At 41.4% G+C, this 26160-nt stretch overlaps 1 long non-coding RNA gene across 1 annotated transcript; it reads right to left on the bottom strand.

The window, feature by feature from the left end:
* Positions 1-9160: 9160 nt before the first annotated feature.
* Positions 9161-26135, bottom strand: LOC138700681 (uncharacterized). Its single transcript, XR_011332404.1, has 2 exons — positions 25516-26135; positions 9161-9732 (listed from the first exon to the last, which is right to left on the bottom strand). It is a non-coding gene; the product is annotated as an uncharacterized lncRNA (long non-coding RNA).
* Positions 26136-26160: the final 25 nt, after the last annotated feature.

The following is a 26160-nucleotide window of genomic DNA, read 5'->3' as shown; positions in this document are numbered from 1 at the left end:
ATCTTTCTATACTAGGACAAAACTTATTAGCGAAGCAATTAATTGTTACACTTGTAGCTATAGTAAGACATTGCGAGAATTATCAGTTATCTTATGAAGATGAGCCTGAAATCAGTGAAGGACTCAGCGGTGAATTTTTACCTAGGGCTTCAACCTCGGAGGAGGCTCTAGCCAGGGAAAATAATAATAATGTCAAACTGTTCGGCAGAACAGTCATTTTCAGCGCTAAAGAGAGTAAAGACTTGTTTAAGATCTACCAAAGAACAGAACAGGCTTAATTCACTCTCTGTGCTGTACATAGTCAGAAATAATGCAGTCTGTGGACTATAGTGAGGTCATTCATTCCTTTGCAGAGAAGGAAGTTCGTGTAGCAATGTAATCTGTAAATAGAAATGTAAAAAAGTATAGTTGTACTTGCCTATTTCATTTCTAAGTCTGCTTGTCTGTTTTCTAAAGTCAAAATACGTTAAATAAATAAATAAAAAAAGTGAAGTTTGTTTTTTACTAAATAACCAGAAAAGGAGCCTGACTCTGTTAACTGCCTAGGGGCAGTACTAATACAGTAGAACCCCGATTATCATCCTATTAACCAATTGGCGGATTATCCGACTGTCTTTCTCTTGCTCTTTTTTTTCTTGCTGAAGAAAAAATATGCAGTAATGTACCTTATATTTTTCTAGAGAGTGTTATTACTTATTACAAGTCTTAAACCTAATGCAATACTGATGTCGCTGCTGGCAACAGGAATATTACTTCTGGCCGTTCTTCCAACTTGTAAAATAATCACTCTATTTGCTCTCAAAGAAATGACCCAAGAACTTTCACATAAGTTCATATACTTGAGCAGTTTGGGAAAGTATAAACTATAGCTCATCTCGCATCAGAATACAAGATTGGTGTTATAATTGTGCGCGATTTATTAAAAAATAAGGGTAAAGTGTGTCAAATATGTAAATTTACAACACGAGATCTCCTATCTTTCTGCAGACAGCCAGCACAAGGAATTTCCTTGGCCCTTAAAAACCCGTCTTTTGGCAACCGAAATTAAATTGGTGAACTTCTGTTCTAATAGCATATTAGACACAAGACCATGGAGGAAATTGCGAAACTGTATGTATTACGCACTTAATGTAGGAAAATATGTTATGGTACAGATTATCTGATTTTTTCAATTAACTGTTCAGTCCACCTTCTTCATCACCACAGATAATAGAGGTTCTACTGTGATTGTGATAGTAATTCTAGTATTATTAGCAGTTTTATATTTGAGCCAGATGGTTACAGTGACATAGGCTCTAACTACAGATGATATTATAGAAGAAGAAGAAGAAGAAGAAGAAGATAACACACCTGCTGGGAATGATTGTGGAAGAGTTTGTGTAAATACATTAGTTATTATGTGGTAGTGCCTTCTTGTTCTGCTATGCAGATGTCTCACTTGTGGAAATTAAATAAAAGGCTCCGCACAATATTACAGTGATATGTTCAAGGTCGTAAAGTAACATGGCAATCTCAAAAAAACGTTAACAGGTTCCCTTATTCTAGCAAGTAGGATGTATGTAACTGGCATCCCGTCTCTTTTGGAACCACCAGGTATTAGTCACGCGGATGGTAAATGACCCAATGGTCTCACCTTAATTCCATGGTCTAGAGGAAAATCTTTAATTTGAGACTCCACTTGCGTTGACATTGTAGCTCCATCTCACTTGCCGAATACCTCCAGATGTGCAGCATCTGCTGCTGAATTAGATGTGAAGGGGGGTCAATAAATATGTTCATCTTTTAGACAATTATATCTTTGTCCCCTTTGCTGTGGAGACCTTCGGTCCTTGGAGTCATGACACTAAAGTTTTGGTATCTCAAATCGACCAAATTTTGATCTCCATTACTGGTGATCGTCGTTGCACTACTTATTTGCGTCAACGTTTAAGTATTGCAATTCAACGTGGAAATGCAATGAGCGTTTTGGGTACTCTTCCCGAGTCCAGCCCTTTGGACGAACTCTTTGAACTCTTTCTCCTGTAAAATTTATTATTCTGTGTGTAAATATGTCTGTTTAGTTTTATATATATATATATATATATATATATATAAAATACCATTTAGGCATGCAGTAGATGCGTTTTTATTCAATTTTAAGCCAGGAGAAATAGTAGTGTAGAACAGATATTGCAATTACATAACATTAGTTGTCATGGAGACTAATAAATGAATAAATAATACCAAAATGTAAAATATAAGTTCATAGTTCCAATGAAAAACTTATTTCACTGAAATATTCTGGTAAATTAAGAGTTTCAGTTTTAATCTTCAGTGGATTTCAATATGACTACCATTTGTAGTACAGCAGATATTCAGGCCAGTTGTCAGCCTCTATCCAGATATTCCTCAGCATATAAAGTGACATTTTGAATAGCAAGAAGAATCAAATCATCAAGGTCAGCACTGGTGTACTATACACTTAATCCTTTATGAATCTCCTTAAGAAAAAGTCCAAGAAAAGTCTGATGACTCTGGTGTTCAAGCTATGGTCTTGAATCCTCTGCCAATCCATTGTCTCAGAAAGTTGTCAATAAGAAAACTATGTACCTGGCATACGAAGTGAGGAGGAGCGCCGTCTGACTGATAAATAGTTCCAGCAGGAAACTGTGGCACAGCACAGAACTCAAGCATGTCTCAGTAGGTTGTGGCAGTCACTGTAGGTTCAACAAAAAAAGAAGGGACCTATCACACGATCTTTCATTAAGCTGCACCAAACATTAATTTTGGGGTGATTCATGTTTGTGTTCAAACACAACACACAGATACTCACCTTCAGAAATTGTGCAATTGTGTCTGTTGACTTTCCCTGATATGTGGAAAGTTGACTCGTCAGAGAAAAACACATGATCTAAGTACGAATTATCTTCGTCAATTTTGTCCAAGACACTCGCAACATAAGTAGCCTTTTGTCTTTATCGTTGGGCTTCATCTGCTGTGTTATTTCAACTTTGTTTGCTCCCAGGCAGAGCCTTTTGTGTACAACATTATGAACATATTGCGAATAAGTTACAAACAAGCTTTTCAGATTGATTTTCTTGGACTTCTTGTAAAGCGGGTTTGGATGCGTTCAATGTTATCTTCAGAATGTTTCTTCTTAGAATGCTTACCAGTTTTCAGGGACAAAGTAGAGTATCCACTGACCACTGAACGAATATTGCAACTTTTATCACTGCCAATGTGACGCTATAAACCAATTTTCAACACTTTTATCACAGCCACAACACATTTCAATTCTTATTGCAGTATACATATGGAATTATCACTACATTAACACATTTAATATTTCGCAAAACAAACTAAATGTAATTATTATGAAAGTCGCCATATTTTCTTCCTGGCATTATGATCCACTTCCACTAGATGGCTCCCGATACGAGAAGCATGGATGGCAATACATGAAAACGAAATGATACTAAACGTGAGGAATGTTACTATAGGTGTGCAGTATTATGTGACAGATTAGGTGTGTAGCAGTATTATGTGAAAGGTTAGGTTTGATTAGGCGTGTAGTATTATTACAATGTTGGCGACACTGAAACCCATTAACGAAATATGACCAAAATCTTCATTCATGTACGACAATTTTCGTATATAAGTAAGGTACGTATTTAGGGTGGGTTGGGTGGGCATATAGCTCTCCCAGTGATTACATCAATTTCTACTAAATAATACTATAAATCCAAGACATTTTCAAGGTATTTTAGCAAGTTCATTCAGTGCCTGGGACATAAGCAATCTTCACCATTTTTGGTAACAAACTTTCTGTTTACTTGAACTTTTTATCCCAGGCCCATTATTCTCTTATAGCCAGGAATTGAATTGTGTCTTTGTAGATTGTATTCTGGTTATTTTGCTCTAACATTAAATACCTTACTCTATGCCGATGATCAAGTCATAATTTCCAATTCAGAGGATAATTTACAGAGGATTGTATACATTAAATAAAATATTAATAGATTTTGGGATGGAAATTTCAGCACAAAAATCAAAAGTAATGGCATTTTTAGGACAAGACCCAGTCAAAAGTAAGATAATACACAATAACCAATGCCTCGAACAAGTGCAAAATTTCAATTATCTGGGTTGTGAAATATCTTATCAAAATGAAAAAGATGTGAACAAGAAAATTACCAAATTTACACAAATTCTAGGAATAATAAACAATACATTAAAATCTAAATTAGTACAAAAATCTACAAGAATAAAAATATATAATACACTAGCATTACCCTCCCTTTTATACGGAAGCGAGATTTGGTCATTAAAGAAAAAAGACATGAACAGAATCAAAGCAACGGAAATGAAATTTTTCAGGAGGACAGCAGGATATACTCTTTTAGACCGAAAAAGGAATGAAGAAATTTTAGAACAATTAGAAGTAGAGTCAGTAGAAGAAAAAATCAGCAGATACAAATTCAATTGGCTAGATCACGTAAGAAGAAAGGAAAATTCAAGAGTCCCAAAAATTATGATGCAATATAAACCTAGAGGACATCGTCGACCAGGAAGACCTTTAAGAAGACTGCTAGATGGGGCCAAAACAGGTCTACAGAGGCCTAATTCGTGAAGGATGATGATGATGATAGATTGTATTCTCAGTGAAACTGGTGTTGTACATGCGTCACAGACTTTGTTTCTGCTATTCAGAAAACATAAAGAGATTTTCTGCTCAAGCGGCCACATAGTTCTAGCTTAACAGAATTAACAGTGTGAGAAATGAAAAAATAATTGAACGGGTTACATCAGCTTCTTGTCTATGCGGATGATGTAAATATGTTAGGAGAAAATCCACAAACGATTAGGGAAAACACGGAAATTCTACTTGAAGCAAGTAAAGCAATAGGTTTGGAAGTAAATCCCAAAAAGACTAAGTATATGATTATGTCTCGTGACCAGAATATAGTACGAAATGGAAACAACAATTGGAGATATCCTTCGAAGAGGTGGAAAAATTCAAATATCTTGGAGCAACAGTAATCAAATATAAATTATATGCGGGAGGAAATTAAACGCAGAATAAATATGGGAAATGCCTGCTATTATTTGGTTGAGAAGCTTTTGTCATCTAGTGTGCTGTCAAAAAATCTGAAGATTAGAATTTATAAGACAATTATACTACCAGTTCTGTATGGGTGTGAAACTTGGACTCTCACTTTGAGAAAGGAACAGAAATAGAGGGTGTTTGAGAATAAGGTTCTTAGGAAAATATTTGGGACTAAAAGGGATGAAGTTACAGGAGAATGGAGAAAGTTACACAACGCAGAACTGCACACATTGTATTCTTCACCTGACATAATTAGGAACATTAAATCCAGACGTTTGAAATGGGCAGGGCATGTAGCACGTATGGGTGAATCCAGAAATGCATATAGTGTGTTAGTTGGGAGGCCGGAGGGAAAAAGACCTTTGGGGAGGCCGAGACTAGATGGGAGGATAATATTAAAATGGATTTGAGGGAGGTGGGATATGATGAATATGATGATAGAGACTGGATTAATCTTGCTCAGGATAGGGACCGATGGCAGGCTTATGTGAGGGCGGCAATGAACCTCCAGGCTCCTTAAAAGCCATAAGTTGTTGTCTAGTGCCTTGCATTTGGCAATGAAGCCATTAGCAGTTAAAAGCCATAAGTAAGTAAGTAACAATCTCCATGACAACCCAGGTACATTTATTTATCTTTGGCGTACCGTATATATTTCAAGTTACAGGCATTTCTTTGGTTCGTGTGTTAAGTGGGACACTGTGTAATTATGATACCAATGTGAAGCATGTTGTAATTTCTCATGAACACATAATGGACTTATGCTACGTGTAATATGTAACATTTTATCTTATCCTAGGAATTATTGTAATTATTTTCCTTTGTATTATAATATTAGTTAGCCATAGGTCTAATGAAATTGTTTATAGCCCTAGCATGATGTAAAAATTCTTTTATTGTTAAGTTACCGATTGGATATAAATCAAATGTTTATTTCTTACATATTACTTCACAGGACTAAATAAAGGTAACTAGAATACCATTATTTTCACATGTGAAGTAATGATATATTTCTGACAGTTGCTGGGGCTCTACTTCCATGCCCCCCAAGTGCCTTCATGGCGTGTGACTGGGATACCTTTTACTTTTATAAAAGGGAGCAAAATAATTACTTGGATAAAATAAAACATTGCATATTACACGTGGCTAATAGTATGTTATGAAACAAGTTTCTAATGTTATATTTTATGGCAAGAGTCGTGTTTAGGGAATGGGCGAAGCAATAACTGTATAACATTATAAATGTGTTGTGATTTTTCCAAAATTTTCAGGATATAAAACTTTTTTTTTATTTACACATTCTATCTGAATCACTGAAAAGCACAATAATCAGTAAGAATACCACAGTCTTACTCATTATTGTCCTTTTCAGTGGTTCAAATAGAATGTATAAATAAAAAAAAGTTTTATGTCTCTCCTAAAAATTTTGGAAAAATCACATGCGTGTTATTAGATCTAGTCTACCAATATATGATATTTATTTGTGTCAACTTTACAATTCACAGTTATGGTGGGCCTTCACATTTCTGTTTTTCGATCCACCGTCCCTTTAATACATACAACTCTTTTCTATTAGTGTATTCTTTGCCGAGAATTTCTTGATTACTTTCTAATGTTCTGTTATGACTGAATTGCTATATGTCCTTCCCCCTCTATCCTCTTCTATTCTCTCCCTCCTACCTAGACTGTCTCCCTTCCATTTCTCTCTCACCTATTAAATATTGCATATTCCTTCCTTAATAATTTGCGTTATTTATTTATTTTCTTCTCTACCCTCAAATCCTACCTACTCTTAATCATTGTTTTCCAGCTATTTTCTCCTACATTACTTGCTGACTTTTCCGTTTACTCTATTTTACAACACTTACATCACTTTTTTTTCCTACTCTCTGTTTATTTACGTATTGATCCCTTTCTCTTCGCTTCACTCCTAAATTTCCTATTTTATTCCTCTTTCCATATATTTATTTCTATAATACTTCTACAGTTATAGTACCCCTCATACTACTCTCAACCCATAACATTGAAAAACATCAAATATCTAATTCACTTAATTACACTTGTAATTTCTCTCTCATTCCACTTCACATTGTTCAGGGTTTTTTTTTTTCACTTTAATTCTCTTGTATTCATTGTTTGATAGTCTATCTTATTACACTCTTACACTATCTTCTTACACTTAACACTTTTTTCTCTGTTCCTTTTCTTACACTTTTGCCACCCCTAACTTTCTTGCACTCTTTTTCTTCACTAATAACCTCTCCAAAACCCTATCTATTCTGTCCTCACAATCACTAATATCTGGTAGTCACTTCATTCCTTCACTCGTTCTTATCATGTCTTCTCTTGCATTTCCTCCATTAGTCTTGTCTATGCTCCTGACCTCAGACACTTCCAGCTGTTTCTCTAATCCTTCGTCCGCAGTATTTTGTATCTGCCTCACGTTTTGTTTTTCTCCTTGGTTTAAGTCTACCGATATACAAAATGCATTTCTAGGCCTACATTATCCCATTCTCGACTCTTGGTGACAGATGTCACCATTGTAATAATTGTGACATCTTAAAGACATGGGAATGTGATTCAAAATCTTACTAGTCCATAAGCTTCTATTATTTGACTGGTAAAAGTGACCCTGAAAAGAATTTGGCACAGTGGCACTATGAACCCACTCACTCCATTGTTGCTAAAAGAATGCTTCTGTCATTCTCCAATTTGTAATTGAAACATTTCACTCACCACTGATGCTACAAACTGTACAATAACAAAGAAACACTGAACTGTTAAACAAAATGTTTTCAATAGGTACTACACAACTCGAAAGATGGACTATAAAAATATCCCGCCCTGTATCCATTAGCAGGATCGACTATTTCCACCTCTAATTTCCTCCAACCACAAGAATAGAGCCTAATCATGGGTAGTACAGCAAATAGGGATTATAAAGAATGGACACTTTGCGTCGGTACCTTTGATGTAGCCGGACTGATTTCAATGACCTTCAGGCCAGCTAAAGCGTGACATTCTGCTTTCTCCCTAGAGTTGGCGCTGACATCACACCAGCTAGCAGTCGACACAGCAGAAATATAACACATATAATTAATATATCTAGGCACATTATGTACTCAAATAAAATAAATTGGATCCATAAAATAATAAATCTGTCATTGACTGTAATGTCTAGACTCTAGAGTTCCCTTATAATGAGATTTGAGACGTTGAACCTAACAACAATTAAAATATGTAATGATTTGATAGCACTGAAAATGGAAAAACAAAACTCTTACGAGAAGTAAAACCATATAGCTACCAATATTATATTATATAGAAATATTAAACGAATTCGATACTTAATTTTATAATGCATTATATTATTTTATAATATAATTTATGATATCTGAAATATAAAATATTATTATTACAACTAGTTTGTCACTGAGAAATAAGGAAAAGCTGTTAACTTGAATTTATTTGAAGCAAAGCGTTACTAGAGTATGCAATAAGGTAGGCGATGTTTGGATCCTGTGTCTCAACTCTATTCTCAATTATTATCTTAGCGTATGCTCGATTACACTAACCTCTAGCGCTTGAAAGTGGAACTATACGCTGGCGCACAGAGAAACAAAACACAGGAAAATTCGCTCAGTGTCCATTCTTTATAATCCCTATTCGCTGGGCAGTAAGTGTAATGATACTACATATATTAGGACTGCACAAATTTAACTGGGTATCAAATAAGCCGAGATTAGTCGATAATAGACATTGCCTTAGTTGTAAAGTACTAAGCAATAGATGCTAACCAATCAACTTGCTGACTTTTAAACAATAAAATATAGCCTTTCACTCAATTTTTATGACCTTGTATTTTCAGATCACTTGTGGTGGCTATGTATGTCGATGGATGGCAAACATTCAGAATGATGGAAAATGTTTGTGTGGAGACCACGTAGTGGCAATCCTGGAGTCTGTTGCTATTCGGATATCAATATGAAATTGCGATATATTTCATAATTATGGTTGATATGCTGATACAGACTAACATGCACAATGGATAATGCAAATAACTGAACCATCTGTCACTTCAACACTAAATAAAAATGTTTACACTTTATTTTTAAAGCTCTGGTTTACAAATATACATTTGTAATATAAACATTAACATGTGTCAACAGAAAAGCAATACGTTTATTTGAAAAGAACACATTAAGCAATCTAAGTTGTTGGAAATAAATTATAAAACTGAGTCCTTACGAAAATGTCATTCATTACTCTTCAAAGCTGAACTCTTTCCTTCTCTCTTTGGTTTTGCCTTCCCCCGTAACTCTCGAAGTCTAATCATCTCCTCCTTAAAGTCTTCATGCTCATCTCGGAATAGTCCATACTCTCGTAATTTCATCATTAACTTGTGCGTTTCCACATGCCTTGGATAATAATCCACCATATCTGGACGACGATACACTGGGTTTTCACTGAACAACTTCACCACTTTCATTGATTTGGAATTTGTTGTACGAACAACTTCACCAAATATTCGCCTGCTCAATCTGTTCATTCTAAGTGCATAGTTAGTTCCAATATTTGCAAGATGCAAATATTTATTACTCATTGTCTCTGTAATCTGATTACTTTATGAAAGTATGGATAACAGGAGTCTGGAAAAAAGAAAAAAGCAAAACATCATTTAAACATCTTCTATTCTGAAACTAATCTTCAACAGTTTTGAAATTTCACAGAGATGTCAAACAAGGCGCTCTGAACAGTTTCTGGAATTATGTAACACTACTTTGCCGATTCCTGCAATTTTGCGAAAAAGCTGTCCACATCTGGATTACAGAAGGAAAGTTAATGAAGTCTGAGCTAAGGATATATATACACATACATATACTTTCTTCTCGATACAATACTGGTACTGGTACACCTAACATTAATGTAAAAAATATTTTTTTTCGGGAATAAGGCCACCATTACAGTGTAATGCTATGTTAATGGAACAGATGTAAGAGAAGTGAGCGGAGACATGGCAAAAATGGTAATCTTCAACACCGGAGTATGAATCAGGGCCGATTGTATCAGTGTGACTTGAGATTCAGAAGCAAGCAGTACCCCTATCTGTAGCTTAAAGACAATGCTACCAGTGGATAAAAATACAATTTATTTGTAAATTAAATTACGAGAGTTACGAGACTCAGTTCGTGAGTGTAGTGAAAATTTCAAACATGCCTAAGAAATTTAGAGCAAAATACAATTGTGACCGCCGAAATGCACTAAAAGGGGTGGCCAAGGGTAAAAGAAGGCTACATAAGGTCATATGTCAGAAGCCAAATGAAAACGAGAGTACAACATGAGTAAACTGCCAATATCTTTCGATTAAGCAAATTGATATAGCCCTATTATTCAATCATTGGCCCAAGATGCATCATTTAAATTCCCATAATGCTTAATAATGTATAGGAATATATTCCTGTAAGTTTTCCTCGCATTTCTGTCATACAACTCCACTTTATTTGTTAATTTAGGCCTACTCTTTTATGTATGTATATATATCTCCGTTCTGTTATTTAGGTCCATATAGAGGATCCACTAGCCACTGAACGAATATTGCACACTTTTATCACTGCCAATGTGGCGCTATAAACCAATTTTCAATACTTTTATCACAACCACAACACATTTCAATTCTTATTGTACTATATAATATATAAACAACTCTTATTCCAAAATTCCAAACTTGTGCACACAAAATAAATTATTGGCACAAATTGCACATAATGTTGGGAAATAGTTAAATGCAAAACAATTAAAAAACACATTAACATTGCAGGTCTTCAAAATTCATTATTCTTGGATATTAAGGCTAATAACTAATATTGATCCATTTTAATAACATAGTTACTTACTGTTAAAAACAAAAATTCATGAATACAATAATTAAATAATTATTATGTCTGCGTCTGAAATTGTGATGTACACAGAACTGCATATGAGCAAGATATGCATCTGTAATAGTTGAACGTAATTTATTCTTCATAACATTCATGACAAAAAAAAGTTTGCTGACAAATATATGTGGACCCAAACATGCACACGGGCCTTAGAGCAAGCTCGTGAAGTTCAGGAAACAGGTCTATAGGGATATATTTCCAAAACTCAAATTAGGGGAACACGGACAGCTGTCTTCGTTTTCCTCTTACTCCAAAATTCCAACCTTGTGCACACAAAATAAATTATTGGCACAAATTGCACATAATGTTGGGAAATTAGGCAATTTATTAGGAGACGTCGTTGCATATAGACCACTTTTACACTAAACCTAACCTTAGTGTATACAACGTATACTAAAGCACTAACCTGTCACAAATGAAGGAAAAGGTTAGGTTAGATCAGTTTAGGGTTTTAGTATATCTTGCAAAAAAACAAAACGGTATAATCCAATAAACTGTTGCCAAGGCGAACTGTCATGGCGGACGCGCGCAAGGCTACTACGTAAATCAAATTAAGCATGTATGCATGGGAGCCAACACTACACTCCTTAGCGATAGCGATGAGAGAAAAGCTGCCATCATGTATTTGAAAAGGTAATAAGTTGTAACTGTATTAAATCGTGGACGTAGTTTACAGACAGAACACCAGAGTCGCAATGACACTATGCTTTCAGCTCAAGATACCCGTACGGCAAAGAACTGTACAACAAACAAATTATTACCCGGGTTCGAACCCCGAATAAATGCAATTCCAAAAAATATGTATGAGTATGACAGAAATGTAAATTGTTGCAAAACCAGATCATATAATCCACAATGACAGGAAAGGAAATACACTGAGAGCACATAGAGTGGACTGAGAGGACAGCGAATGGACTGAAAGAATAGAGCGTGGACTGAGAGGACATAAAGTGGACTAAGAATTCAGGCAAGGGAATATGAGTACAGAGAGAGTACTGGTTTGACTGTGAGTGAACTGAGAGGAAGCAGATGGGACAGAGAGGACAGAGAGTGGACTGAGTGCACATAGAGTGGACTGAGAGGACAGAGAGAGGACTCCAAGCTCAGAGAGGGGACTCAGTGGGCAGAAAATGGACTCAGAGGACAGAGAGTGGACTGAGAGGAACCACATTGGACTAAGATGAGAGAGAGAGAGTGGACGGAGAAGAAAGAGTAGACTGACAGAACATAGAGTGGACTGAGAGGACATAGAGTAGAGTGACAATTCAGAGAGTGAACTGGTGGGACTGTGAGCGGACAGAGAAGAACCAGATAGGACTGAGAGGAGAGAGAGAGTGGGCTCAGAGCACATAGAGTGGACTAAGAGCACATAGAGTGGACTGAGAGCACATAGAGTGGACTGAGAGCATATAGAGTGGATTTAGAGCACATAGAGTGGACTGAGAGGACATAGAGTGGACTAAGAGGACATAGAGAGGACTGAGAGGACATAGAGTGGACTAAGAGGACATAGAGTGGACTAAGAGGACATAGAGAGGACTGAGAGGACACAGACTGGACTGAAAGGATATAGAATGAACTAAGAGTATATGGAGTGGCCTGAGACAACATTGAGTGGACTGAGAGAACATAGAGTGGACTCTGATGACAGAGAATGGACTGAGAGCACATAGAAGAGACTGAGAGAACAGAGAGTGGACTGAGAGCACATTGAGTGGACCGAGAGGACATAGAGTGGACTAAGAGGACATAGAGTGGACTAAGAATTCAGAGAGTGGAATATCAGTACAGACAGTGGACTGGGAGAACAGAGAGAGGCCTGGTTGGACTGTGAGTGGACTGAGAGAACCAGATAGGACAAAGATGAGAGAGAGTCGACTGAGAGGACACAGAGTGGACTGAGAGCACATACAGTTGACTGAGAGGACAAAGAGTGGACTGAGAGGACATAGAGCGGACTTAGAGCACATAGAGAGGACTGAGAGGAAAAAGAGTGGACTTAGTGCACATAGAGTGGACTTAGAGCACATAGAGTTCACTGAGAGGACATAGAGTGGACTGAGAGCACATAGAGTGGATTTAGAGCACATAGAGTGGACTGAGAAGATATAGAGTGGACTAAGCGGACATAGAGTGGACTGAGAGGACAGAGAGTGGACTAAGAGGACATAGAGTGGACTAAGAGGGCATGGAGTGGACTGAAAGCATACAGAGTGGACTGAGATGACAGAGAATGGACAGAGAGCACATAGAGTGGACTGAGACAACAGAGAGTGGACTGAGAGCACATAGAGTGGACTGAGAGGACATAGAGTGGACTTAGAGCACATATAGTGGACTGAGAGGACAGAGAGTGGACTTAGAGCATAAAGAGTGGACTGAGAGAACAGACAGTGGACTGAAAGGATATAGAGTGGACTAAGAGGACATAGAGTGGACTGAGAGAACAGAGAGTGGAGTGAGACCACATAGAGTGGACTGAGAGGACATAGAGTGGACATAGAGCACATAGAGTGGACTTAGAGCACACAGAGTGGACTGAGAGGACACAGAGTGGACTTAGATTACAGAGAGTAGACTGAGAGTACAGAGAGTGGACTGAGAGGACATAGAATGGACTTAAAGCACACAGAGTAGACAGAGAGGACAGAGAGTAGACTGAGAGGACACTGACTGGACTTAGAGCACATAGAGTGGACTTAGACGACAGAGGGTGGACTGAGAGGACAGAGAGTGGACTGAGAGGACAGAGAGTGGACTGCGAGGATATAGAGTGGACTGAGAGGACATAGAGTGGACTTAGAGTACAGAGAGATGACTGAGAGTGGACTGAGAGGACAGAGAGTGGACTGAGAGCACATAGAGTGGACTGAAAGGATATAGAGTGGACTAAGAGGACATAGAGAGGACTGAGAGGACGGAGAGTGGATTGAGAGGACATAGAGTGGTCTAAGGGGTCATAGAGTGGACTGAGAGGACATAGAGTGAACTGAGAAAACAGGGAGTGGACTAAGAGGACATTGAGTGGACTGAGAGGACATAGAGTGGACTGAGAAGACGGAGTGGACTAAGAAATACATAGAGTGGACTGAGAAGAGAGGGAGTGGACTGAGAGGGCATAGAGTGGACTGAGAAGACAGGGAGTGGACTGAGAAGACATAGGGTAGACTGAGAGGACATAAAGTGGACTGAGAGGACAGGGTGTGGACTGAGAAGACAGGGAGTGGACAGAGAGGACATAGAGTAGACTGAGAGGACATAGAGTGGACTGAGAGGACATAGAGTGGGCTGAGAGGACAGGGAGTGGACTGAGAGGACAGAGAGTGGACTGAGAAGACAGAGAGTGAACTGAGAGGACTTAGAGTGGACTGAAAGGACATAGAGTGGACTAAAAATACAGGGAGTGGAGTGAGAGGACAGAGAATGGACTAAAAGGACATAGAGTGGATTGAGAAGACATGGAGTGGACTGAGAGGACAGAGAGTGGACTGAGAGCATAAAGAGTGGACTGAGAGAACAGACAGTGGACTGAAAGGATATAGAGTGGACTAAGAGGACATAGAGTGGACTGAGAGAATAGCGAGTAGACTGAGATCACATAGAGTGGACTGAGAGGACATAGAGTGCACATAGAGCACATAGAGTGGACTGAGAGGACACAGAGTGCACTTAGATTACAGAGAGAGGACTGAGAGTACAGAGAGTGGAGTGAGAGGACATAGAATGGACTTAAAGCACACAGAGTGGACAGAGAGGACAGAGAGTAGACTGAGAGGACATTGAGTGGACTTAGAGCACATAGAGTGGACTTAGACGACAGAGGGTGGACTGAGAGGACAGAGAGTGGACTGAGAGGACTGAGAGGACATAGAGTGGACTGAGAGGACACACAGTGGACTTAGAGGACAGAGAGTTTACTGAGAGTGGACTGAGAGGACAGAGAGTGGACTGAGAGCACATAGAGTGGACTGAAAGGATATAGAGTGGACGAAGAGGACATAGAGAGGACTGAGACAACAGAGAGTGGATTGAGAGGACATAGAGTGGTCTAAGGGGTCATAGAGTGGACTGAGAGGACATAGAGTGGACTAAGAAGACGGAGTGAACTAAGAGGACATAGAGTGGACTGAGAAGACTAGGGGTGGACTGAGAGCACATAGAGTGGACTGAGAGGACATAGAGTGAACTGAGAAGACAGGGAGTGGACTGAGAGGACATAGAGTGGACTGAGATGACATAGAGTGGACTGAGAGGACATAGAGTGGACTGAGAAAACGGAGTGGACTAAAAAAACACATAGAGTGGACTGAGAAGACAGGGAGTGGACTGAGAGGACATAGAGTGGACTGAGAAGACACGCAGTGGACTGAGAAAACATAGAGTAGACTGAGAGGACATAGAGTGGACAGAGAGGACATGGTGTGGACTGAGAAGACAGGGAGTGGACTGAGAGGACATAGAGTGGACTGAGAGGACATAGAGTGGACTGAGAGGACACAGAGTGGACTGAGAGGACATAGAGTGAACTGAGAAGACAGGGAGTGGACTGAGAGGACATAGAGTGGACTGAGAGGACATAGAGTGGACTGAGAAGACAGGGAGTGGACTGAGATGACATAGAGTGGACTGAGAGGACATAGAGTGGACTGAGAAGACGGAGTGGACTAAAAAACACATAGAGTGGACTGAGAAGACAGGGAGTGGACTCAGAGGACATAGAGTGGACTGAGAAGACAGGGAGTGGACTGAGAAGACATAGAGTAGACTGAGAGGACATAGAGTGGACTGAGAGGACAGGGTGTGGACTGAGAAGACAGGGAGTGGACTGAGAGTACATAGAGTGGACTGAGAGGACATAGAGTGGACAGAGAGGACATATAGTGGACTGAGAGGACACAGAGTGGACTGAGAAGACAGGGAGTGAACTGAGAGGACATAGAGTGGACTATAAGTACAGGGAGTGGAGTGAGATGACATGGAGTGGACTAAAAGGACATAGAGTGGATTCAGAAGACATGGAGTGGACTGAGAGTACATAGAGTGGAATGAGAAGACAGGGAGTGGACTGAGAGGACATAGAGTGGACTGAGAAGACAGGGAGTGGACTGAGAGGACATAGAGTGGACTGAGAACACAGGGAGTGGACTAAGAGGGCATAGAGTCAACTGAGAAGACAGCGAATGGACTGCGAGGGCATAGAGTGGACTGAGAGGACACAGAGTGGACTGAGAAGACATAGAGTGGACTGAGAAGACAGGGAGTGGACTCAGAGGACATAGAGTGGACTGAGAAGTCAGGGCGTGGACTGAGAGGACATAGAGTGGACTGAAAGGACATAGAGTAGACTGAAAGGTCAGGGAGTAGACTGAGAGGACATTGAGTGGACTGAGAAGACAGGGAGTGGACTGAGAGGACTTAGAGTGGACTGAGAAGACGGGGATTGGACTGAGAGGACATGGAGTGGACTGAGAGGACATAGAGTGGACTGAGAAAACATAGAGTGGACTCAGAGGACATAGTGGACTGAGAACACAGGGAGGGGACTGAGAGGACATAGAGTGGACTGAGAAGACAGGGAGTGGACTCAGAGGACATAGAGTGGACTGAGAAGACAGGAAGTGGACTCAAAGGACATAGAGTGGACTGCGAGGACATAGAGTGGACTGAGAGGACAGGGAGTGGACTGAGAGGACATAGAGTGGACTGAGAGGACATAGAGTGGACTGAGAAGACAGGGAGTGGACTGAGATGACATAGAGTGGACTGAGAGGACATAGAGTGGACTGAGAAGACGGAGTGGACTAAAAACACATAGAGTGGACTGAGAAGACAGGGAGTGGACTCAGAGGACATAGAGTGGACTGAGAAGACAGGGAGTGGACTGAGAAGACATAGAGTAGACTGAGAGGACATAGAGTGGACTGAGAGGACAGGGTGTGGACTGAGAAGACAGGGAGTGGACTGAGAGTACATAGAGTGGACTGAGAGGACATAGAGTGGACAGAGAGGACATATAGTGGACTGAGAGGACACAGAGTGGACTGAGAAGACAGGGAGTGAACTGAGAGGACATAGAGTGGACTATAAGTACAGGGAGTGGAGTGAGATGACATGGAGTGGACTAAAAGGACATAGAGTGGATTCAGAAGACATGGAGTGGACTGAGAGTACATAGAGTGGAATGAGAAGACAGGGAGTGGACTGAGAGGACATAGAGTGGACTGAGAAGACAGGGAGTGGACTGAGAGGACATAGAGTGGACTGAGAACACAGGGAGTGGACTAAGAGGGCATAGAGTCAACTGAGAAGACAGCGAATGGACTGCGAGGACATAGAGTGGACTGAGAGGACACAGAGTGGACTGAGAAGACATAGAGTGGACTGAGAAGACAGGGAGTGGACTCAGAGGACATAGAGTGGACTGAGAAGTCAGGGCGTGGACTGAGAGGACATAGAGTGGACTGAAAGGACATAGAGTGGACTGAAAGGTCAGGGAGTAGACTGAGAGGACATTGAGTGGACTGAGAAGACAGGGAGTGGACTGAGAGGACTTAGAGTGGACTGAGAAGACGGGGATTGGACTGAGAGGACATGGAGTGGACTGAGAGGACATAGAGTGGACTGAGAAAACATAGAGTGGACTCAGAGGACATAGTGGACTGAGAACACAGGGAGGGGACTGAGAGGACATAGAGTGGACTGAGAAGACAGGGAGTGGACTCAGAGGACATAGAGTGGACTGAGAAGACAGGAAGTGGACTCAAAGGACATAGAGTGGACTGCGAGGACATAGAGTGGACTGAGAAGACAGGCAGTGGACTAAGAGGACATAGATTGGACTGAGAATTCAGGGAGTGGACAGAGAGGACATAGAGAGGACTGAGAAAGCAGGGAGTGGACTGAGGTTACATAGAGTGGACTGAGAAGACAGGGAGTGGACTAAGAGTACATAGAGTGGACTGAGAAGGCAGGGAGTGGACGGAGAGGACATAGAGTGGACTGATAGGACAGGGATTAAAGTTATAGGACATTGAGTGGATTGAGAAGACAGGGAGTGGGCTGAGAGGACATAGAGTGGACTTAGAGCACATAGAGTGGACTGAGAGAACATAGAGTGGACTGAGAGCACATAGAGTGGACTTAGAGCACATAGAGTGGACAGAGAGGACATAGAGTGGACAGAGAGCACATAGAGTGGACTAAGAGCACATAGAGTGGACTGAGAGGACATAGAGTGGACTGAGTGGACAGAGAGTAGACTGAGAGGACAGAGAGTGGACTGAGAGGACATAGAGTGGACGTAGAGAACACAGAGTGGACAAAGAGGACAGAGAGTAGACTGAGAGGACATAGAGTGGACATAGAGCACATAGAGTGGACTTAGACGACAGAGAGCGGACTGAGAGGACGGAGAGTGGACTGAGAGGATAGAGAGTGGACTGAGAGGACAGAGAGTAGACTGAGATGACATAGAGTGGACGTATAGAGCAGAGAGTTGACTGAGAGTGGGCTGAGAGAACATAGAGTGGACTTAGAGCACATAGATTGGACTGAGAGGACATAGAGTTGACTGAGAGCATATAGAGTGGATTTAGAGCACATAGAGTTAACCGAGAGGACATAGATTGGACAAAGAGGACATAGAGTGGACTAAGGGGACATAGAGAGGACTGAGAGGACAGAGAGTGGACTGAAAGAATTTAGAATATACTATGAGTACATGTAGTGGCCTGAGACTACATAGAGTGGACTGAGAGCACATAGAGTGGACTGAGAGCACATAGAGTGGACTCAGATGACAGAGAATGGACTGAGAGCACATAGAGTGGACTGAGAGTACAGAGAGTGGACGGAGTGCACATAGAGTGGACCGAGAGGACATAGAGTGGACTTAGAGCACACAGAGTGGACAGAGTGTAGACTGAGAGGACATAGAGTGGACCGAGAGCACATAGAGTGGGCTGAGAGCGCATAGATTGGACTGAGAGTGGTATATGAGTACATACGGTGTCCCAACACTTTTACGGCAAACTGCTTTTGAAATATATCACTAATCAGTCTAATAGTTCTGTATGTAGCTCATTTGGTAGAGCAGGTGACAACGGACTGGAAAGTCCGGGTTTCGATCCTAGCTGGTGACAGATATATTTCCCTCAGCCTCCTATAAAATTCAGGACCGTGTTTTTCCCGTGGGTAAAAGGCGGTCAGAGCGTGGTGCCGACCTCACCACCTCATTCTGTTGCCGAGGTCATGGAAAGCATGTGGCTCTACCTCCATGCCCCCCGCCCAAGTGCCTTCATGGCATGTTACGGGGATACCTAGGATACCTTTGCCTTTTTACTGTACATAACTCTCCCCTCGCTTAGAAAGGAATAGTTTTGTATTGTGGCCTGCGGTACTGAAACTGCAAAATATTAATGTGCCCTTGTAAAGTACCTCGTGTAGGGCCACGTTTGGTAGCGAGCTGGTCTCCGTATTCCTGATGACGTAATCGCGATAAGCGAGTTATATTAACATGTACAAAAGCTGCTACTAGCGTACGAAAAACATTTGCTCTATATACATAAGCAGCACAAGTATTTTATAATCCCGATAAGGAGAACAAGATTCCACTGTATGGATGTAGTAGCAAGTCTTTATTTATGATAATAAGCTCATTCCCTAGTGTTGTGTACTGCACACATTCCTTACGACGTTCTTGAACGTTGAGCATATGTAAATTACGAATATAGATATAGACTATCGAAGTTGAGTATTGTGTGGATTAGTAGTTAAATGCCAATTATTACATTCTTGAAAGTTATATATTATATGGATCATACGAGGAGACAAAGAGGAAAGCAGAAAATAGGAAAGACTGTAGAATGCTGGGTGTGCATTGAAAGACCTACCCTTGGACAGAACGCTATGAATGTGTGTATATATATATATATATATATATATATATATATATATATATATATATATATATATATATATATATATTCATAGTGCTTCTGCCAAGAAGTGCAAAGGAGAATAGCAATGGCAAAGGAAGCTTTTAATAGGAAGAGGAGCATCTTCTGTGGACGTCTGGAGAGAGAACTAAGGAAGGGACTGGTGAAGTGCTTTGTGTGGAGTGTCACTATTCGTTCCAGTGCATTCTTTAGTAGACAGTTTCTTCTCAGGCAGAGACCCAGCCAATTTTTTTTTCTCTTCTTGATCAGTTTCAGCATTATTCTTTCACCCACTCTTTCCAACACAGCTTCATTTATTATTCTGTCTGTCCATTTCACACGCTCCATTGTTCTCCATATCCGTATTTTAAATGCTTCTGGTCTCTTCAATTCACTTCGTCGTAATGTCCATGTTTAAGCCTCACATAATGCCACACTCCACACAAAGCACATTACTAGTCTCTTCCTCTTCGTTTTTCATAGGTCGGCAGAAGTTGCTCATTAATGTATTAAATCTTCTTTTGCCATTGCTAATCTCCTCCTGACTTCCTGGCAACAGCACATATTACTGCTTATACTACACCCAGTTTATATAATTATATACATAGTCTAACTTGTATATGTTATTATTGTCACATAAAACCATGTGTTTTTCACTCCAAAGGCATAGCTAAGACAGAGTTATCACTAGCACTAGGACTTTCATTCCACTACCACCACCGCCATCATCACTATCACTAGCATCATTCCATCTGCACTTACTCGAATTATTTCGTCCATAGATGATTCGCACTGTTACAGAGGCAGGTGGCAAGTTTGGAGTTACTTGCTCTCTCAACCATTTCTCTAAGCTGGAGGAATTCATTTCTTGGTGGTAGTCACCAGTAGTTCAGCCACCTTTATAATTGAGGAGACCACCATCAAGAAATCAGTTTCGAAACCTATATCTACTATTATTAGCATTTTTGACTTGTTTCCTTCTAACATCTTATCTTTTCTGCCACCAATTTTTGGAAATTCCAATCGGTGTCTATCGAAGACTCATAGAGACAATTTGTCTTTGCTCTGCTCTAAAGCGTTTAACTTTTGTCATATTCTTGCAACGCAAAACAATAATATTCGGTCGTCCTCGAATGAGTCTTCGATCCTGTAATAGCTTCCACAGATATCTTCTCAGTACACTCCATGTCCTCTCAGTCCACTCCCCGTCTTCTCAGTCCACTCTAAGTCCTCTCAGTCCACTCCCTGTCTTCTCAGTCCACTCAATGTACTCTCAGTCTACTCCCTGACCTCTCATTCCACTCTATGTCCTCTCAGTCCACTCTGTGTCCTCTCAGTCCACGCCCTGACTTCTCAGTCCACTCTATGTCCTCTGAGTCCACTCTATGTCTTCTATGTTTACTCTCAGTCCACTCTATGTCTTCTCTGTTCACTCTCAGTCCACTCTATGACCTCTCAGCCCACTCGCTGTCTTCGCAGTCCAGTCTATGTCCTCTGAGTCCACTCCCAGTCTTCTCAGTCCACTCTATGTCTTCTATGTTCACTCTCAGTCCACTCTATGTCTTCTCTGTTCACTCTCAGTCCACTCTATATTCTCTCAGCCCACTCGCTGTCTTCGCAGTCCAGTCTATGTAACCTCAGTCCACTCCCTGCTTTCTCAGTCCTCTCTATGTCCTCTCTGTCCACTCCCTGAATTCTCAGTCCAATCTATGTCCTCTTAGTCCACTGCCTGTCTTCTCAGTCCACTCTATGTCCTCGCAGTCCACTCTATGTCCTTTGAGTCCACTTCCTGTCTTCTCAGTCCACTCTATGTCCTCTGAGTCCACTCCCTGTCTTCTCAGTCCACTATATGTCCTCTCAGTCCACTCCCTGTCTTCTCAGTCCACACCCTGTCCTCTCAGTCCACTCTATGTCCTCTCAGTCTACTCTATGTCTTCTCAGTCCACTCCCTGTCTTCTCAGTCCACTCTATGTCCTCTGAGTCCACTCCCTGTCTTCTCAGTCCACTCTATGTGTTTTTTAGTCCACTCCGTCTTCTCAGTCCACTCTATGTCCTCTCAGTCCACTCTATGTCATCTCAGTCCACTCCCTGTCTTCTCAGTCCACTCTATGTCCTCTCAGTCCACTCTATGTCCTCTCAGTCCACTCCCTGTCTTCTCAGTTCACTCTATGTCCTCTCAGTCCACTCTATGTCCTCTCAGTCCACTCCCTGTCTTCTCATTGAACTCTATGTACTCTCAGTCCACTCCATGTCTTCTCATTCCACTCTATGTACTCTCAGTCCACTACCTGTCTTCTCAATCCACTCTGTGTCCTTTTAGTCCACTCTATGTCCTCTCAGTCCTACCCCAGTCTTCTCAGTCCACTCTATGTCGTCTGAGTCCACTCCCTGTCTTCTCAGTCCACAGTATGTCCTCTCAGTACACTCCCTGTGTTCTCGGTCGACTCTATGTCCTCTCTGTCCACTCTATGTCCTCTCAATCCTCTCCCTGTGTTCTCAGTCCAATCTATCTCCTCTCAGTCCACTCTATGTCCTCTCAGTCCAATCCCTGTCTTCTCAGCCCACTCTATGTCCTCTCGGTCCACGCCCTGTCTTCTCAGTCCACTCTATGTCCTCTGAGTCAACTCCCTGTCTTCTCACTTCACTCTGTGTCCTCTCAGTCCACGCTGTCTTCTCAGTCCACTCTATGTCCTCTCAGTCCACTCCCTGTCTACTCAGTCCACTCTATGTCCTCACAGTCCACTCCCTGTCTTCTCAGTCGACTCTATGTCGTCTCAGTCCACTCCCTGTCTTCTCATTCCACTCTATGTCCTCTCAGTCCACTCCCTGTCTTCTCAATCCACTCTATGTCCTTTAGTCCACTCGCTGTCCTCTCAGTCCACTCCATGTATTATCAGTCCACTCTATGTCCTCTCAGTCCACTCGCTGTCTTCTCAGTCCAGACTATGCCCTCTTAGTCCACTCCCTGTGTTCTCAGTCCACTCTATGTCCTCTCGGTCCACTCCATGTCTTCTCATTCCACTCTATGTACTCTCAGTCCACTCCCTTTCTTCTCAATCCACTCTATGTCCTTTTAGTCCACTCTTCGTCCTCTCTGTCCACTCTATGTCGTCTGAGTCCACTCCCTGTCTTCTCAGTCCACTCTATGTCCTCTCAGTACACTCCATGTCCTCAGTCCACTCCCCGTCTTCTCAGTCCACTCTAAGTCCTCTCAGTCCACTCCCTGTCTTCTCAGTCCACTCAATGTCCTCTCAGTCTACTCCCTGACCTCTCAGTCCACTCTATGACCTCTCAGTCCACTCTGTGTCATCTCAGTCCACGCCCTGACTTCTCATTCCACTCTATGTACTCTCAGTCCACTCCCTGTCTTCTCAATCCACTCTATGTCTTTTTAGTCCACTCTACGTCCTCTCAGTCCACTCCAAGTCTTCTCAGTCCACTCTATGTCGTCTGAGTCCACTCCCTGTCTTCTCAGTCCACTCTATGTCCTCTCAGTACACTCCATGTCCTCTCAGTCCACTCCCCGTCTTCTCAGTCCACTCTATGTACTCTCAGTCCACTCCCTGTCTTCTCTATTCACTCTATGTCCTTTTAGTCCACTCTATGTCCTCTCAGTCCACTCCCAGTCTTCTCAGTTCACTCTATGTCCTCTGAGTCCACTCCCAGTCTTCTCAGTCCACTCTATGTCTTCTATGTTCACTCTCAGTCCACTCTATGTCTTCTCTGTTCACTCTCAGTCCACTCTATGTCCTCTCAGTCCACTCGCTGTCTTCGCAGTCCAGTCTATGCCCTCTTAGTCCACTCCCTGTGTTCTCAGTCCACTCCATGTCTTCTCAGTCCACTCTATGTCCTCTCAGTCCACTCCATGTCTTCTCACTACACTCTATGTCCTCTGAGTCCACTCCCAGTCTTCTCAGTCCACTCTATGTCTTCTCTAATCACTCTCAGTCCACTCTATGTCCTCTCAGTCCACTCGCTGTCTTCGCAGTCCAGTCTATGCCCTCTTAGTCCACTCCCTGTGTTCTCAGTCCACTCTATGTCTTCTCAGTCCACTCTATGTCCTCTCAGTCCACTCCATGTCTTCTCATGCCACTCTATGTACTCTCAGTCCACTCTATGTCCTCTCAGTCCTCTCCCTGTGTTCTCAGTCCACTCTATGTCCTCTTAGTTCCCTCTATGTCCTCTCAGTCCACTCCCTGCTTTCTCAGTCCAATCTATGTTCTCTCAGTCCACTCCCTGACTTGTCAGTCCACTCTATGTCCTCTTAGTCTACTCCCTGTCTTCTCAGTCCACTCTATGTCCCTTCAGTCCACTCTATGTCCTCCCAGTCCACTCCCTGTCTTCACAGTCCACTCCCTGTCTTCTCAGTCCACCCCCTGTCTTCTCAGTCCACTCAATGTCCTCTTAGTTTACTCCCTGTCCTCTCAGTCCACTCTATGTCCTCTCAGTCCTCTCTATGTCCTCTTAGTCCACTCTATGTCCTCTGAGTCCACTCAATGTGCTCTAAATCCACTCTGTATGCTCTCAGTCCACTCTATGTCCTCTCAGTCCACTCTATGTGCTCTTAGTCCACTCTATGTGCTCTGGGCCCACTCTCTCTCTCCTCTCAGTCATATCTGGTTCTTCTCTGTCCGCTCACAGTCCCACCAGTTCACTCTCTGAATTGTCACTCTACTCTATGTCCTCTCAGTCCACTCAATGTCCTGTGAGGCCACTCTTTCTTCTCCGTCCACTCTCTCTCTCTCATCTTAGTCCAATGTGGTTCCTCTCAGTCCACTCTCTGTCCTCTGAGTCCATTTTCTGCCCACTGAGTCCCCTCTCTGAGCTTGGACTCCTCTCTCTGTCCTCTCAGTCCACTCTCTGTCCTCTCAGTCCTATCTGCTTCCTCTCAGTTCACTCACAGTCAAACCAGTACTCTCTCTGTACTCATATTCCCCTGTCTGAATTCTTAGTCCACTTTATGTCCTCTCAGTCCACGCAGTGTTCTTTCAGTCCATTCTCTGTCCTCTCAGTCCACTGTATGTGCTCTCAGTGTATTTCCTTTCCTGTCATTGGGGATTATATGATCTGGTTTTGCAACAATTTGCATATCTGTCATACTCATACATATTTTTTGGGATTGCATTTATTCGGGGTTCGAACCCGGGTAATAATTTGTTTGTTGTACAGTTCTTTGCCGTACGGGTATCTTGAGCTGTAAGCATAGTGTCATTGCGACTCTGGTGTTCTGTCTGTAAACTACGTCCACGATTTAATACAGTTACAACTTATTACCTTTTCAAATACATGATGGCAGCTTTTCTCTCATCGCTATCGCTAAGGAGTGTAGTGTTGGCTCCCATGCATACATGCTTAATTTGATTTACGTAGTAGCCTTGCGCGCGTCCGCCATGACAGTTCGCCTTGGCAACAGTTTATTGGATTATACCAACAAAACAATTTAAAAAACACATTAACATTGCAGATCTTCAAAATTCATTATTCTTGGATATTAAGGCCAACAACTTAAGGACGTTTGAGGGAAATTAATATTGTTCCATTTTAACAACATACTTACTTTACTTACTGTTAAAAACAAAAATTCATGAATACAATAATTATTATATTATCTGCGTCTGAAATTCAAGATATACTAATACTTTGGTTACAATTTACATCGAATCACACCTTACGCCCTGTCTCCAAAACTTTATATTTGCATTAGTGTCGCCAACATGTTTCGACTAAAAATGCAGTGTTGCCAACACATAAATTGTATTCCCGTCAGTATAACACCTGGAAATCCGTCAGAATCCGTCAAAATTAAAAAAAAGACCAAATAAATAAATACAAAGCAAATTTTAACACAACTTACTTACCAATCCTGATTAAAATAATAATTCGTCAACATCTAACTTGATTACGAGGAAATCTGAAACAGCGATTCCTAAACATAGTAGGGAACAGGCAGCAGGGCTGTTCAAATAAAAAGCAAAATCTTCAAAAAATTAAAAATGACAGAAGCTAAAAATGTCAAAAAACGATGTAAATCGTAATTTCCGCCAGAAAATCCGTCACCCGTCAAAGTCATTTTTTTCCCGTCCGCTACATTGAAATTCCGTCAGTTTTGACGGAATTTCCGTCGAGTTGGCAACACTGTAAAAATGTCTAAAATACCTCCAATTTTTTTCCCCTACATTCCAACCGTGATCTAGGATTCCAA

The sequence above is a fragment of the Periplaneta americana genome, chromosome 1 (assembly GCF_040183065.1).
Source record: "Periplaneta americana isolate PAMFEO1 chromosome 1, P.americana_PAMFEO1_priV1, whole genome shotgun sequence".
Taxonomy (NCBI): Eukaryota; Metazoa; Arthropoda; class Insecta; order Blattodea; family Blattidae; genus Periplaneta; species Periplaneta americana.
Note: the sequence above shows the minus strand (reverse complement) of the source record. Positions and strands in the feature narration are given on the sequence as shown.